Source organism: Neopelma chrysocephalum, unplaced genomic scaffold, assembly GCF_003984885.1.
Source record: "Neopelma chrysocephalum unplaced genomic scaffold, ASM398488v2 Primary Assembly neopelma1_100, whole genome shotgun sequence".
Classification (NCBI taxonomy): Eukaryota; Metazoa; Chordata; class Aves; order Passeriformes; family Pipridae; genus Neopelma; species Neopelma chrysocephalum.
In genome coordinates, this window is record NW_020897763.1 from 1,605,253 (window position 1) to 1,619,440 (window position 14,188).

Genomic DNA, 14,188 nt, shown 5'->3' on the forward strand with positions numbered 1-14,188 from the left:
CGGCGGGCGGGGAGCGCGCCCGGGCGCGGGGCTGGCGGGGAGCGCGGGGAGCGCGCCCGGGCTCGGCGGCGGGCGGATGCCGGGGCGGGCGGAGCGGAGCCGAGCCGGGGCTCGCCGCCGCACTCGGGCGAGGGCTGCGGAGGCATGAGAGGCCGGCGGGGCTGAGCCGAGTCGCGCCGCGCCGGGGGCCAGGGCGGAGAGGGGGCTGCGGGGAGCGCCCGGCCCCGCATTTCCATGGTGCCGGGGGCTGCGTGGATCCCCCCGCCGTGAGCCGGGAGCCGGCACCCGGGAGGCGGGCGGCACCGGAGCTGCGAGGGCTGGTGAGTGCGGCGGGGGGATGGCGAGGGGGCTGCTGCTGCCCGCCGGGGTGCGGGGGGTTCTCCCCTGGGCATCCCCCGATGGAGGATGCGGGGAGGAGGTCTGGGCTGGTCCTCTCCGTGCTGCCCGAGGCGGGTGGCACCGGGGGCTGCAGAGCGCGGGGTGGTGCTCGGAGGCACCGCGCCGGTCCCGGCGGTGCCCGGGGAGATGCGCGGGGGTGATGGGGGGTACCCGGCGCTGCCTGCGGAAGGGATGGAGGAACCCCTCCGATCTCCTTATTCCTGGGAATCCACCTCCCGCTCCCTCCCCGGGCTGCTCTACGTGCGCACACGCGTTACATACAGCGATGTATCTCCTCGTTAATTCTGCGGCCGTTTGGTACCGCTCAGTCACGGTCTGGGGCGGCCAATGCGCCGGGATAAACTCATCTCCATAAAAAAGTTCCTGTGGGAAAGGAGGGACTTTTTTGAAAAACACCTCTGAATCTTGGGGGAAAAGGAATTAAATCCCCATTAAAACTTTCCTAAATCCCCTCAAAACCCTTTTTGGGAGGCGATGAGGGGAGGGATGGCGAATGCACTTGTGCGCCCCCGAGGGAATTCCCAACTCCTGGGTGATGGTCCGAGTCTCCCCATTCCCGGAGCCGTGGATGGGTGTCGGTGACAGCTGTGGCTGCTCTGTGTGACTTGTCCTCCCTGGTTGTGACCTCCGTTTAACCTGGCACGGTCAGGCATTCCCGGCTTTGTCTCTATTCAAGCTATGGCCAATACTTGCACGTTCCTGGAGGTGAAGTGAGTGATGTTCAATTAATCTGTGTTCTGAGGGGTATCAGAAAGTCAATAGGTGAATATTTAGTGAGGTGAATAGTAAGTGATAGAGGGGGGGAAAAGCCCTGTGCGTCTGTGACCAGCGGTTCAGGCTTGGAGGGGAGAGAATATGAAGTTAGCAGAGTGCCATGATGTAAAACCCAGTGCTGACAGGGTTCCCCTGTTATTTGCTGAGCACTTGATGCTTCGCTGGTGGCTGGAATGTGTTTAATAGATCTCAGCTGACTTGGGGACATGGTCTTGCCTCTCCTGCCCTGGATGGCTTCATTGATAACGGTGTCTCAAAGTTAAATCAAATGACCTACTTTACAGCTGAGAGACAGATGCCTCAGAAGAAATCTGTGCCATCGCCAGAGCAGATGTTTAGCTTTTTACCTTTAACACAGAGGTGTTAGATCCTTTAAAATTCGGGGGGGGGGTTGGTCTTTATTGCTGTCCTTTTGCCATTTGCTGTCACTTTGAGGACCCTCAAAGCTTAAATGTGATGTTTTGGGGTGGTGCAGGAAACAGATAAAATAGCTTTGATTTGAGAAACTTGGTGCGAGCAGTGAGTAAAGTGAACATACAATGTCTGCTGTGAAATGGCTTATCTGGGAAACCAGTCATGTCTCCCAACTCTTCTGACCATATCCACAGCTCTTGTTGCAAGAAGATAAAGTAACCCAATTTACTCCTCAGTGGTTTTATGGTGGTGTTTGATGTAATTAATTGTGGGGTTTCCCCTTGGCTTATACCAAGTTTGTGTGGTGGAAACAGGTAACAGATGCTGCATCAGATCTGCACATAATCCACCAATATGATGGAAACAGCTTTCCCCATGCTCTTACCGTGCTCTATCTTGTTCTTTGCATTAACCCTGAGCTTCCCCTGCTCGCCAGCAGAAGGGAACTTCAGCTGGATGCAAAAAGGAACATGCAGACCCAGGCTGGTGCGGGAGCCTGGAGAAGGGGCGAGTGCTCCTGCCCTGTGCTCTTTAACTCTCTTCAGCAAATTGCATTAGTGTGTGACAAATTGGCTCGCAAAGCAGCTAAATGGAAATGACATTTGGAGCAGTTTGCTGTGCAGACCCTGTGGTGTCTCGGGGAAACATGTGATTTGCAGAATCTTCCCGGCATCTCCGATTTAACCGCCGCTACGAGGCTTTCCAGAACTTACTTTGGGAACTCCTGTTGCAGCTAAATGTGGGAGTCTAGAGCATGTCTTGGAACCGTTGCCCAAAAGCTAGGGCAGATGTAGGTGCAGACTGTCTCAATGCCGTAGGCAGCTCCTGTGAAGAGCTGAACCAGGAAAGAAAGCAAAAGCTGATATTTAGAAATTGCGTGGGGCGCGCGGTGAGAAGCTTAAGGTGGAAAGCTGGGCTGGCTGTTGGGTGCCAGCACAAGGCTCTCCTGTGGGAGCAGAGGTACCGTGGTTCAGCTGAGGTGGATTTGTGGCTCTCAGAGGAGCGGACAGCACCGTATCCAACAGGAGAGCGCGCACCTGCCTCTCCCATCCCGCCTCTCCGAGCGCATCCGCGGCTGTTTGAACGTGGCGGCGATCGAGCTGCTTTAATTGGCCCCTCTGCAGCTTGAACAATAAATATGTAATGGAGGAGAGTGCCCCCCTGTTCCACAAGGCGTTGGGGCTGTCATTTTTTGATGGGGAAGCGTGTGCTCTCCTCTCTCCTCATCCCCGTGCGCTCGGGCTCCGCTCCCGCCCGTCTCTTACGGGCGCGTGAAAACCGCGCTCCCCCATCTGCGTTTGGCATCCTTAAAAGGAGACAAAAATAAAAAAAAGAGGGAAAAGAGATGAACCTGAGCACCAGGTGCTCCTGAGACAGGCCCCTTCACATTTCTAAACACTCTTGATTATTCAGCTAATCTTTATTTCATGGGCCTGTTACAAGAAACACAAACGGGGGAGAGAAAGTAGAAGGCGGTGACACATTTAAAATACACAAGAAAAGTGCTGGCAGGAATATAATCGTTCTTCTTCCAGCGATATGAAATATTTATGGGCCTAAGTTGTGGCAAGATTCTCTGCCTCCCCTCCCACCTAACTCTGAAATGTTTTTCCCGGTAAACAGGAACTGGGGGGCACCGGTGGTGCTGCCAGCAGAGCGCTGTTTTCCCCCGGCTGTCGGCAGGGCAGGGGCTCCCAGCTGGCCGGGCACGGCGTCCGTCTGTCCATCCCTGTGGAAGGCAAGGGAAGGGAGGAGTGGAGTGTGCTGGCCAAGCTGCCCGGCTCGTACGGGAGCAGAGCGTTGTGTTACAGTCTGTTAACTCGAAATAATTCAGCAGCGTCCCCTCGGCGAGCTGTGAAAAGCCCCCTTTGAGGTGCCCGTGTTGTGCAGGAGCCCGTTCTCCCCCAGGGCGTTCTGCTATTAATTCATTAGATCTGAGGGTTTTTCTCTCTCGTCCCCCCCCCTCTTTTCTCTTCCTCCCCCCTCCCTTGCAATTCAAACAGTGATGAATGGACAAAAATCCCTCAAGGGAAACATTTTTTCACTTAGTTACAAAGATTTCATGGCTAATTAGAGTAAATGTGGTTTTTAGAGTGTTAATCTCTTAACCAGCTTGGCTGGGAGGCCACCGCCACAACAGCAAGGGGAGGGCAGGGGGATCCAAGGGGGAAAAGGTGCTTCCAAGTTCTTCCTGGGGCTGAGCCACGGACGCTGGTGGCTGGATCTGATGTGTCTGGATCACCAGGAGCATCCCGTGCTGACCTCCTTAGCTCTGCTAGTTGGGTGCCCACCTCCCTCCCCGGGCACGGCTGGGCTGGGCGAGACTCGAAGGCATTTTGGTCTGAGGAGGCCACGAGCTCTTTGTGTGCACAAGTGGTGCAGCGGGAGCCTCCGGGATGAAAGGCAAAGCGGGAACAAAAGCAGAATTGAGGGCAGCGTGCTGTCCTTGGGCGGCAGAGGCGGCCGCCCGGGGCTTGTGTTCAGAGTCTTTCTCTGCAGTGAAAATATATGTATATACCGGGTGGTTTTAGTGCCAGGGAGGGAAATGGGCTGCGGGTGCCTCGGGCTGGGTGGCCACTGCACCTCCAGCCCTGGTGTGCTTGGAGTGCCCAGCTCGCTGGTGACACACGTGGGCCAGGGGACGTGTTACTGCCCAAGTTTTGCTGTTGGAAGTCGTCCCCTCTGCTGCTGTGAAGGGGATTTATCCTTCATGTCTGCTGTTGTGTTCCTCTCTCCTCCGGTTCTTCCCACCCCGGCGTCCACCTTTCCAGCCTGGTTTTGGCTTCACCCCGAATGGCTCTGGAAAACGGGGTGAGTACTTTGTACTGCTCTCCCTGGCAGCCCCACCACCCACCCCGGGCCCCACAGCCGGCACAGAGACAGCTGGGGGGGATATGGGAGTGGGATGTGGGCTTGAAATTCCTCCTCATCCCACTAGAGGGGATCCTCTGGATCCAACTGAAAAACGAACGCAAACCCAGCAACTGGCAGAGCTGCGCTGAGCCGCAGCCTCTGGGTGACGGCAGGACGGGGTACAGGGGCTGGAATTGCGACCCGCAGCTTTGCTGAACACAGCACTGGAGGGGGGACAGCAGGATTTTGGTGCTTTTCAGACATTCCCGGCCAAGGCAGGCTGGCTGTAGCTGCCTCCCCCTGCTCCTTGTCCATGTGGCTCCTCTGCCCACTGTGTGTGAACTCAAGCTGGGAGCTGCTCAGGTGGGGGTGAGGCTGCTCTAGAAGGACTTTACCAAGAAAGCACAAGTTTCCCAAACACACGAGTGCAATATATGTCAGTGATGTACCTTAATCTGCTGCGTGGTTCTGAGTGGGAATTGTGATCCATCTGTGCGTCTTGGAGGGGCTGAGCGACGCTGTCAGCCCCAGGCTGGGTACCAGGGTGCTGGCTGCTGCCTGGCAGGGGCTGCCAGGGAAAGGGTGCTGGGAAAGAGGTGCCCTCCCCTGCTTGTTGGAGAGAGCCCATCTCATGTTTCTCCCTGTAATCTCAGCTTCTGTTTGGGTGAAACTGAACTTGGAGGTGGTGATGGGGGGGAATGAAAAGCCAGATAAATGTACTGCATTATGAAAATTTAATCCTGCTTTGCCTGGGCTAAAATTACGTTCAGAGCAGGAGATAAAAGGCATCAGAATCACGTTGTAAAAAAGCCCAGATGATCTCCAAAGGCAGAGCGATAGTGAGCCTGGGAGAGCCCTGCCAGCCAGGGCCCCCTGTGCCAGGGTGGCAGCCAGTGCTGCTCCTCCCTGCCTGGCACTGGCAGGGGGACCCTGAGCCTGCCCTGGGACCAGCCCTGCCACTGTCCAGGCTGGCAGCTCTGTGTGAGTGGCATGCTCGGTTCCATCTCACCACTTGCTAAAGGAGAGGAAACAGAGGTCCCCTGTGGAAGTTCTGTTATCCAGCTGATGCCATGTGAACCCTCTGCACCGTGTCCTGTGTCTTCTGTGAGCTCCTGAAAATCACAGTGCACAGGGATGACCCCTCTGTGCCATGGGCTCCTGCCTGGCTGGGGATCTCCTGAAGCCCAGGAGACCTGGAGAGGGTCTTCCGAGCTCCTGCCTGCTCCAGCCATTCCCTCTGCCGCTCTGATGGGAGGGGGAAAGAGTCCAGAGCCCATCTCCAGCCCCGTGCAGTGTTTGGGGTCGGTGTCCAATGGAGGATCCTGCCCAGCCAGGCCCAGGCTCTCCGGAGCCTCGCAGGAGCAGCTGCATGTTGAGCTTGGTGTTTCAGTGGCTTCCCAGGCAGGAACGTCCCTCACAGCCCTTTTCCTGCTCCGGCACCGTTTCCCCACTTCATAAAAGTGAAAGGTGATGTCTGAGTAAATATTACAGTGACCTCTCACCTCGTCTCCTCCCTCTGCCGCCGCTGTTCCCTGCTCAGGGCTCATTCCCGGAGCCGCCGGCTGAGCCGGGGTTGTGCTGCCGAGGAGGGGGCTTGGAGCTGGGCTTGGAGCTGGGCTGGGGGCACGGTGGGGGCTCAGTGCTGGAGCAGGAGCCCGGCGCCTCAGGGCTGGGAGTGGCACGGGAAGGGCAGGTTCCTTCCTGGCTGCCTCCAAGCGCGGTAAGTGGATGTTGGATCAGCGGTCGGTCGGGAGCGGTGGGAGCAGTGGGAGCTCTCCCAGTGGGTGCCAGTGCCGTGTAACGCTGCACTCGTGCTCACAGCCCAGCCACCAGCTCTGGTGGGAGCACAGGGAGGTGCTGCTCTAGGTGGTGCTGCTCTGGCAGAAACCTTTGTGGGAACTTACACCAGGGAGAATCCGTGTGAGTAGGAGACTGTTCGGAGGAGTGGGCACAGGCAGGAAGAGCTGCATCCGCCTCTGTGGGACCTGGAGGGCTCTCCAAGAGCTGCACCAGTGGCTCCCACCTGTCGTGGCCTCCACTCAGGGCTTAGTGCTGGGATGTGTGGAGGGAAGCCCCCTGGGATGCACAGACAACTCTTGATCCATTTTCCTACTGAAGGGATGGCTGATGTTGGAGCGATAGTCCTCGGAGAGGCCATTCCTGGTGTATATCAGGGCAGGTTAAAGGAAACAGCTTATTTGGCTTTCAGCTCCCATCTGGCTCTTAGCAGCGCTTGCAGAACAGCAGCTTGGTTCCTGCAGCAGCTCAGTGTCAGGCTCCAGAGCCCCATTTCCCTGTCCCGTGTCTCGGGAAGCCTCACAGCACTGGGGGGGAAAACAGGAAAGCTGCGGGGCAGCGCTGGGCCGCCGGCCCTGCCGCCCGTGACGCGCGCCGGGAAGGAAGCGGATCCACCGCGGCCGGTCCTGGAGCCGCCGTCACACCCTGACTCAGCGTGGAAGAAGTTCCTCGTGTTATTTCCAGGCTCAGGAGAGCCTGGGAACAAATGCCTCCCAGGGGAGATTTATGTGTAGTTCTTCCTCCGCAGCGGTTTCGTGTCGCCGGGTGAGAGCTCGGAGAGATCCCTCGTGTACGGACACTGGAGGAAACTGGGTGTCCACGCCGGAGGTGTGCAAGGGTGTTCCTGCTTTGGTTGGTTAACCTGGGAATGAGCTTCCAAAAAGTGAGTTTGTGCTCCAGGATTTTGGAATTTATGCTTAAATAATACTTGGAGTGAGGCTTTGAATTCTGTCGATTTGCTTCTCGATTTCTGGGCTTTCAGGGTTTGCCCTGTCAAGGTTTTCTTGGGAGTCCAGAGTGGCTGTTTATCCCCTCGGAGTGGGAAGCTGAGATTCTGGGAATCAGAAGTGCTGTGGTGAGCGTGTGTGTGTTGGTAACAGGGTTAAAACCTCCTAAGTCACCTTACTGAAATGGGCCATTTCCCACTTCTGGGAGGGTATTCCCAGAATATTCCCAGAGTGGCGGATCCCAGCGGGCCGGGTGCTTGCTCAGGTAGCCAAATATGAGGGATTCACATGCGGCCAGTTGGTGTGAAGGGCTTTGTTCCCCGTGGCTGGGTAGATTTATTGGTGTCAGAGCAGAGAAATGGTAAGTTGGCTGCTTAACAGGGATGTTACAGTTCAACTCCATAAAACACGCTGGCTGTCTCCTTTACTCATTCATTTGCCAAGTCCCCAAAAAGTCACAGTGACAGGAGCAGAGGATGGAGCACTGCCCTCATGATCATATTTCCTGCCTTTGCTGGTTTATGTCACAGCCTGTAATGTTATTTAAACAACAACAGAAAAAAGTCTGTGAATTTCCTTTTGATTTTTAATGGAAGTGCAAAGAGGTGGGGAGGAAAAGGGAGCGTGCCTGGAGGCTTCCTAACTGGCTCAAGTATTTTTATGCTTAAAATTTGCCGTCTTGTGGGTTTTAAATGTGCACCAAAGCTAAAACATAGAATCCCAGCGTGGTTTGGGTTGAAAGAGACCTTAAAGGTCCCATCCCTGGAAGTGTCCAAGACCGGGTTGGACAGGGCTTGGAGCAACCTGGGCTAGTGGAAGGTGTCCCTGCCCATGGCAGGGGGATGGGAAGTGGATGATCTTTAAGGTCCCTTTCAACCCAAACCACTCTGGAATTGTATGATAAATCTGGAGCAAACAAATTGACAGTAAGAGCTTTTCAAAGTTAACCTTGGAGTGAGAAATGCTTCTGTGTTTGCCTTAAACCTTCTATTAATTCTGACTGTTGCTGTCTGCCCCTCTGTATTTCCAACCCAATCTAACATTGCAGAGGCATCATCCATTGTGTTGGACAAGCTGGAAGGGCCAGATGGACAAACATCCACAGTATTTTGTTTGGCTGAGAGGTGCTGCAGCAGCCAGAGAGTCACTGCAGGCTCTCCTTTCCTAGTTGGAAAGTTTTCCCTGCAGTTCTCAGGGAGTTAATTGTGGCAGTCCTGCTCTGATCACTGCCCTGGTGTGTTTGGCTCCACTGAAGAACCTCCTGGAGCAGGAATTCAAGGCCTGTTCAGTGGTGACAGGTTTAGGCTGTCTTTAAAATCTCATAGCAACCAAGGAGCACAGGCAAACACTCCAGAGTTCACTGGAAAAAAGAGGCAGGAGCCCCTTTTGCTTGTCCTCTGGGATATAATAAGGTGCTGGTACAAGTGCTTGTGTAACTCAGCTTTTCAAGGCATAAATTGTGTGACAGGGGCGACTCGGGTCCATCGGTTCCACCGAATGGATCCTCTGACGTCGAGGTGGCCACAGCTTGTCCTGGGCTGAGCTGAGAAGTGCCCAGAACAAATTCCCAGAAAGAGACAAAAGCAGAGGCTCTTTTAAGGACTTCCAAGGATGTTGTATAACTTGTTTGAAAAAAAAAATAAATAAATAAATGAGCCCAGCCCAGGGTGCTGGGTCACTGGGAGGTTTAACTTTGGGAGTGACGGGTTGGGTGGGATTGGACTGGCTTTGCAGGGGGAGTTTTTGACTTCTGAGTGTGAATTCAGCGATATGTGTTGGCTTTTTAACCATTCACTTCCTCACAGACTTGTACCAAATGGGCTCTCTGTCAATCCTGTTGCTGAGACAAGATTTATTTTACTCATAATAAAGGTGTGAGTCCTGTTGGCACAGGGCTTTGGGCAGCTCTTCCCTACCTGAACCTGCTCTCACACCTTTCAAACTGCAAACCAAACAATTTTGACTTGAATTCCTTCTCCCCCCAAGATCTGAAAAAAACCCCCACTGCTTTTATCACAGACAGTGCAAATTTTAATATGAGAAAAAGCAAAATATTGCCTCATTGGTTCATCCCTGAGAATTCCCGTTTCATTCTCTGCAAATTCCCATTATAAACATGACACTCGGGCAAATTATCTGCTTTAGCCATCTTGTTGCTAAGGAGGATATCATATTAATTTCCTTGTAATTTAGTTTTTTTCTCATATATGTGGGATCATTTGGTTAACAGTCTTACAAGTCTTAATGTAAGTCAGTTGGGCTTTGCTTCTGGCATCTAAAAAGACAATGGAAGCGGCACTGAAGTGATCCTGGATTTTCCAGGATCACCAGTTTTCCCCAGAGCTGTGTGGAAACTCGGATTTGGGAGTTGCTTTTTGGCCAAGCACCTCAACTGTGTTGTTCTGGTGGAAGTTCTGCAGCTCTTGGTACCACAGGTAGCTGAAATCATTGAGTTTTGGCTTTGTCCCTACAATCCTTATGAGCTTTATAGAAATGTTTTGGGCATCTGGAAGCCCAGTTTGTGGTTGTAAAGGGGGCTCTTGTAAAAACTGAACCAGCTGGAAGTGTTTTCACGCCCTGCACTGGTTCTCAGTGATGGGATTTTAGAGCAAACTCCTTTGTGGCTGCAGCTTTCTTTGGGTTTGCCAAAGGAGTCCTGCAACAAATTCAGCTGTAGCTTCTCTCCCTCTGAGATCCTCTGTGTGTTTTAGGGAACCAAGGAGATTTCCCTGTCAGTTCTGAGCCCTACATCCCCTCAGTGACGTGTCCAGGCAGGGTGAGGAGGTACTCTGGGTCTGGGGGGATCACAAGTGCTGTCCCACACCCTGGCTCTGCAGTGCCCTCGGGATTTGGGGGGGGTCTGGGATGGGGATCACTGCCCTGCTCAGGGACCAGGGCAAGGGTGAGACAGTGTTGAATTAAAGGGTGTGTGAGGAGCTCTCCAGGCAGCCGGGCTCGCTGCATTCCTGTGAAATATGGCCTTCCAAGCCCTTGAAGGATTTATTGTTTTCCGGGCACTGCTGGATCCAGTCCGATAGGCTGGATATAGGAAGGAAATGACTCAGTTGCTCTACAGACAAGTGCAGCTTTGAAATTCAAAGAGGCAGGAGACAGCTGAGAGGCTCCAGCTCATTCCCATCGGGATTCGGGCCCCTATGTGTCTGTTACTCCCTGTGCCTGGACTCCAGGTGGGACGGGACAGGGGTGGGAGGGAGAAGGCTCAGACAGGCAGTGATCATGATGCCTCAGAACCCTGTGGCATGAGGATGCCGTGGGAGAGCAGGTGACAGAGTGAAGGTGGGGTCCATCAGAGGGTGAGGCCAGTGGTGATGGTGGGAGCAGCTGCGAGCTCCGTGCTGACCATTACCAATGGATTGTCATGCCAGGGGCACGGCGTGGGACAGAGCCTGCAGCAGCAACAGCTTCCAGGGTTTTTTGTTTTTTTATGGCGAGTTTCCCACCCCCACAGGGTGCAGAATGAGCCTGGAGAGGGGTTTGGGTGCTCCAGCTCCCGTGACTCCTTTCCTCTCACCGCCGTTGTCCAGAGCTGGCCCCGCTGTCCCGCTGTTTGTGCTCTGCTCTGAGCTATCCAGGGACTTGTGGAGCTGCTGATTTTGCAAGACAAGCCCAGGCTTTCAGGATGTCTTATCCATCAAAGTGTGCAGCCCCTCTTTAGCCTCGTAACTTCTGGCTGATGTCAGATGTGGACGTAAGCAGATGCTTTCTCCATCTTATTATCAGCTTGGTTGGAGAGAGAGAAGTTTCTAAATGACAGAGATCCTTAGCAAAGAAACAAGAGTTAGTGTTAAAAATAAAGAAAACAAGACAGCTTGTTTCATCTAAACAGAAGGGTTATTAAACAGGGCTTGAATTAATCAGTGAACTGCCAGAGCTCTGAAATTGAAAAGCAGGGCAGAGGAGCAGGGAGCAGATGAGTGGGAAAGAGCCACTTTCTCAAGCAGACAGTGATGTCCAAACGCTGCAGGAGAGGGGATGATGTTCAGCTGATGGTGGGACAGAAGTGAGATGGCTCCAGGCTTTGGGGGTCCTTGGCTGGACCTCAGAACACGAGGGTGAGGGCACCTGGCTGCCAGCAGTGGTAGCCCCCTGGTCCTTGTGCCCAGGTGGGATCCTACCTGCAGGCAGCTGCTGTCCCTGCGGCCATGAGCTCTGGCTGGGATGGTCACTTGTGCCTGGTGAAGCAGGCTGGGCAGGGAGGAAGCTGCTTTGCACTTCCCACGGTTCAGGCATCTCAAAACGTTGCCAAAAGCTGCATCAAGCCCCTCAGTGATGCCCTTAGAAGGGCAACAGCCCTGGGTGAAGAGGCTTTGAGAAGTAAAGGCGCTTCCTTTGTGTGGCTGATGAAGCTGGTGGTGAGGGCAGTTCCCAGCACACTCCTCCACCAAGACAGGCCTGACAAGGGCTGGTTAATGGTCCCTGAAGGGTTCTCCAGTGCTGTGTGGCCTCTCTCCTGCATCAACCTGTCTGCTTCGGTTTTCCTGCTAATTTAAGGTCTTTTGTGTCGTGTTCTGCATTTCCAAATCTTTGCCATCCCACAGGGGTACCTGGATGATAATTCCTGCTGTGTTTGTGCGGGGGATGACGGGGTTGTGACTGCTGGGGCAGTGAGCTGGTGCTGGGCTGAGAGCAGAGATGAACCTCTCCCTATGTGTGTTCCTCCACTTCTTACCCCGACAACTCCTGTTCTGGTGCTGTGCCACCCCTGTGTGAGGGGGGATAGCACCATCCTGGCCTGGCACAGAGCACCATCACCAGGGAACTCCTCTTGAACACGCCCGAGTGTTGGAGGCAGTGGCGTGTTCTGAAGGATTTCAGCGCTGCTGGCTGAGCGAAATCTGCAGCTGCACAGTTGGGGATTCGGCATCTCAGAACCTAATTTTAACAAATGTACAATTTCCTGGTTTACTTAGGTAACAGCACTGTGGCTACTGTGTAAATACATCTGGCTGCCGTAGGGAGTGTTGGGGATAACGAACACCACTCGCTGTACGGGGCTGGCACAGCCAAAGGATTTCTGTTTCAGGCTTTCTGTTTAATGGAGTGGCTGGGGACCCATTTAATTTGAAGCTGGGGTTCTTCACTTGCCTGTGGTGCACTTGGAGTGAGGCCAGGAGAAGCTGCTGCTTATTTTTTCTCCTCCAGTTCGGTGGCCGCTCTGTGATCCTCCCTCGTGCTGCTCTGTAATATTCTCTTGTAATAAACTGCAGCTGGATGTCACCTGGGGAGGGAGTGCTGGGCTGAGGCTCTGGAGATAAAACTCCTTGCTTTGCCACTGGGACCTCTTGACTAGCCTTGGGCAAATCATTTAATCGTTTAATCTGCTTGCACCTAAGGTCACCATCCATTAAATTCCGTTTTGTTGGGAATAAAGTCCATGAATAATCAAACGCTGTTCAGGTGCACCAGTGGAGAGGTGGATGAGCCTCAGTCCATCAGGACTTGGGTAAGAAACTAGAAAAAGCACTTTCTGAGGCACTTTTCTGACCTAGATTGCCTGGAGGGGTTGTGGACTCGGTTTCTGGGGGTCCTTAAGGATAGTTTAGAAAAACATCACTTGAATGATGGTTTTAACAGCTGGTCCTTGCAGCAGGAGGCTGGATTAGAGACTCACAACTTTCTGGCCACAAACTTTTATGATTGAACGTTATCCAGAGCCAGTGACCTGTTTACACAGGTTTGGCTGAACCTGAGGCTTCCCAAAACCCGAACGAGCCAGCTATGAAACTTCAGAAGTGCTAAATTTTCCCTTTGTGTCATACTTCAAGGCAACCAGGAAAATAAGGGTCTGTTCTGCTCCGTGCTCCAGTGTGTCATGTTGTCACCAGCCTTGAGTCTGTCCTCAGGGACTGCCTGGTGAATAAAGTCCTCTTTTCCCAGCACCTCTCTTGATGCAAGGTAATTTATAAGCTATTTCACAGCAGTTGTACTTGAAGCTCAATAGCTGCCAGCTGTGGTTTCTCAGATAGCAGGTGTCAAGTGTCAGCGCAGGGAAAGAAAAAGGTGTCTAATTTCTGGTGTCCGAGGTTGATTATGAATTTTTGTGGCCGCCTTTTGGGGTTGGGGGGTTAGAGGGCTGCAGCTGTAATGCACAGCTGGGGGGAAGCCACGCTGGAGCCACAGCTGTGGTCCTGCTCTAGATTTGCCAGAGGAGCCAGTGCTCTCCCTTGGAGATGGGATGAGCTTGGCAGCTTTAAGGAAATGCCTCTTGCTGTGTGGAAAGGGTGTTCCAGCATCCTTGGGGGTCAAGGGCAGTACCTGTGTGTGCTTGTCCTCGCTCAGGGGGAGCAGCCCTGCTCTGCTCAACAGTCCCTGAGGTCACTTGGTTTGTTCAGCTGGGACAAGAGGAGCCTGAGGTCAAACCTCATCAGGGTCTGCAGCTTCCTCACGAGGGGCAGCACCAGACCCAAAGGAACATCTGGAGCTGTGTCAGGGAGGGTTGGGTTGGATCTCAGGGAAAGGTTCTTCCCCCAGAGGGTGGTTGGGCACTGAACAGGCTCCCCAGGGCAGTGGGCAGAGCCTCAAGGCTGCCAGAGCTCAAGGAGTGTTTGGACAACGCTCTCAGGGACAGGGAGGGATTTTGGGGTGTCCTGTGCAGGGCCAGGAGTTGGGTGATGCTTTTGGGTCCCTTTCAATTCAGGACATTCTGTGGTCAAAGAGTTTGAGTAGAGGTACACCAAGATGCACCAAACCAGTGCCTTACTCACCCTTTACTAATGCAGCTTATTTCTGGGAACTTCCTTTTGGGTTTTTCATGGATGGAACATCTGAGTGCCTCATGTATGGAAGGATTACACCCATTTCACAGGTGGAACAACTGAGGCTGAGTAACATGACTTGTCCAGGCTTGTTCAGCAAGTCTGGGACAAAGCCAGGAGTAACCCCAGGGCAGGGTGCTGTGTTTTGCCCTCCAAACTGCAGTTGCAAAGATGGGGCTCACAGCAAGTCCCTCCCTGGGGTTTTCTGTTTCTCTGGACCTGCTGGGA

The 14,188-nt window shown here is 53.7% G+C and overlaps 1 protein-coding gene across 4 annotated transcripts in view; it reads left to right on the forward strand.

Annotated features, from left to right (window-relative positions):
• The window catches only part of PLXNA2 (plexin A2), a 173,554-nt gene that overhangs the window by 686 nt on the left and 158,680 nt on the right, over positions 1-14,188 (forward strand). For 2 of the 4 annotated variants that reach the window (XR_003536172.1, XM_027695023.1), the window contains exon 1: positions 93-320. The exons of 1 other annotated variant lie outside the window; for it this stretch is intronic. The gene's annotated coding sequence lies outside the window, so the exon portion shown is untranslated. Of the gene's footprint in view, positions 1-92; positions 321-7,022; positions 7,121-14,188 lie in introns of those variants that run through there. One more of the 4 variants, XM_027695024.1, reaches the window with a different exon arrangement.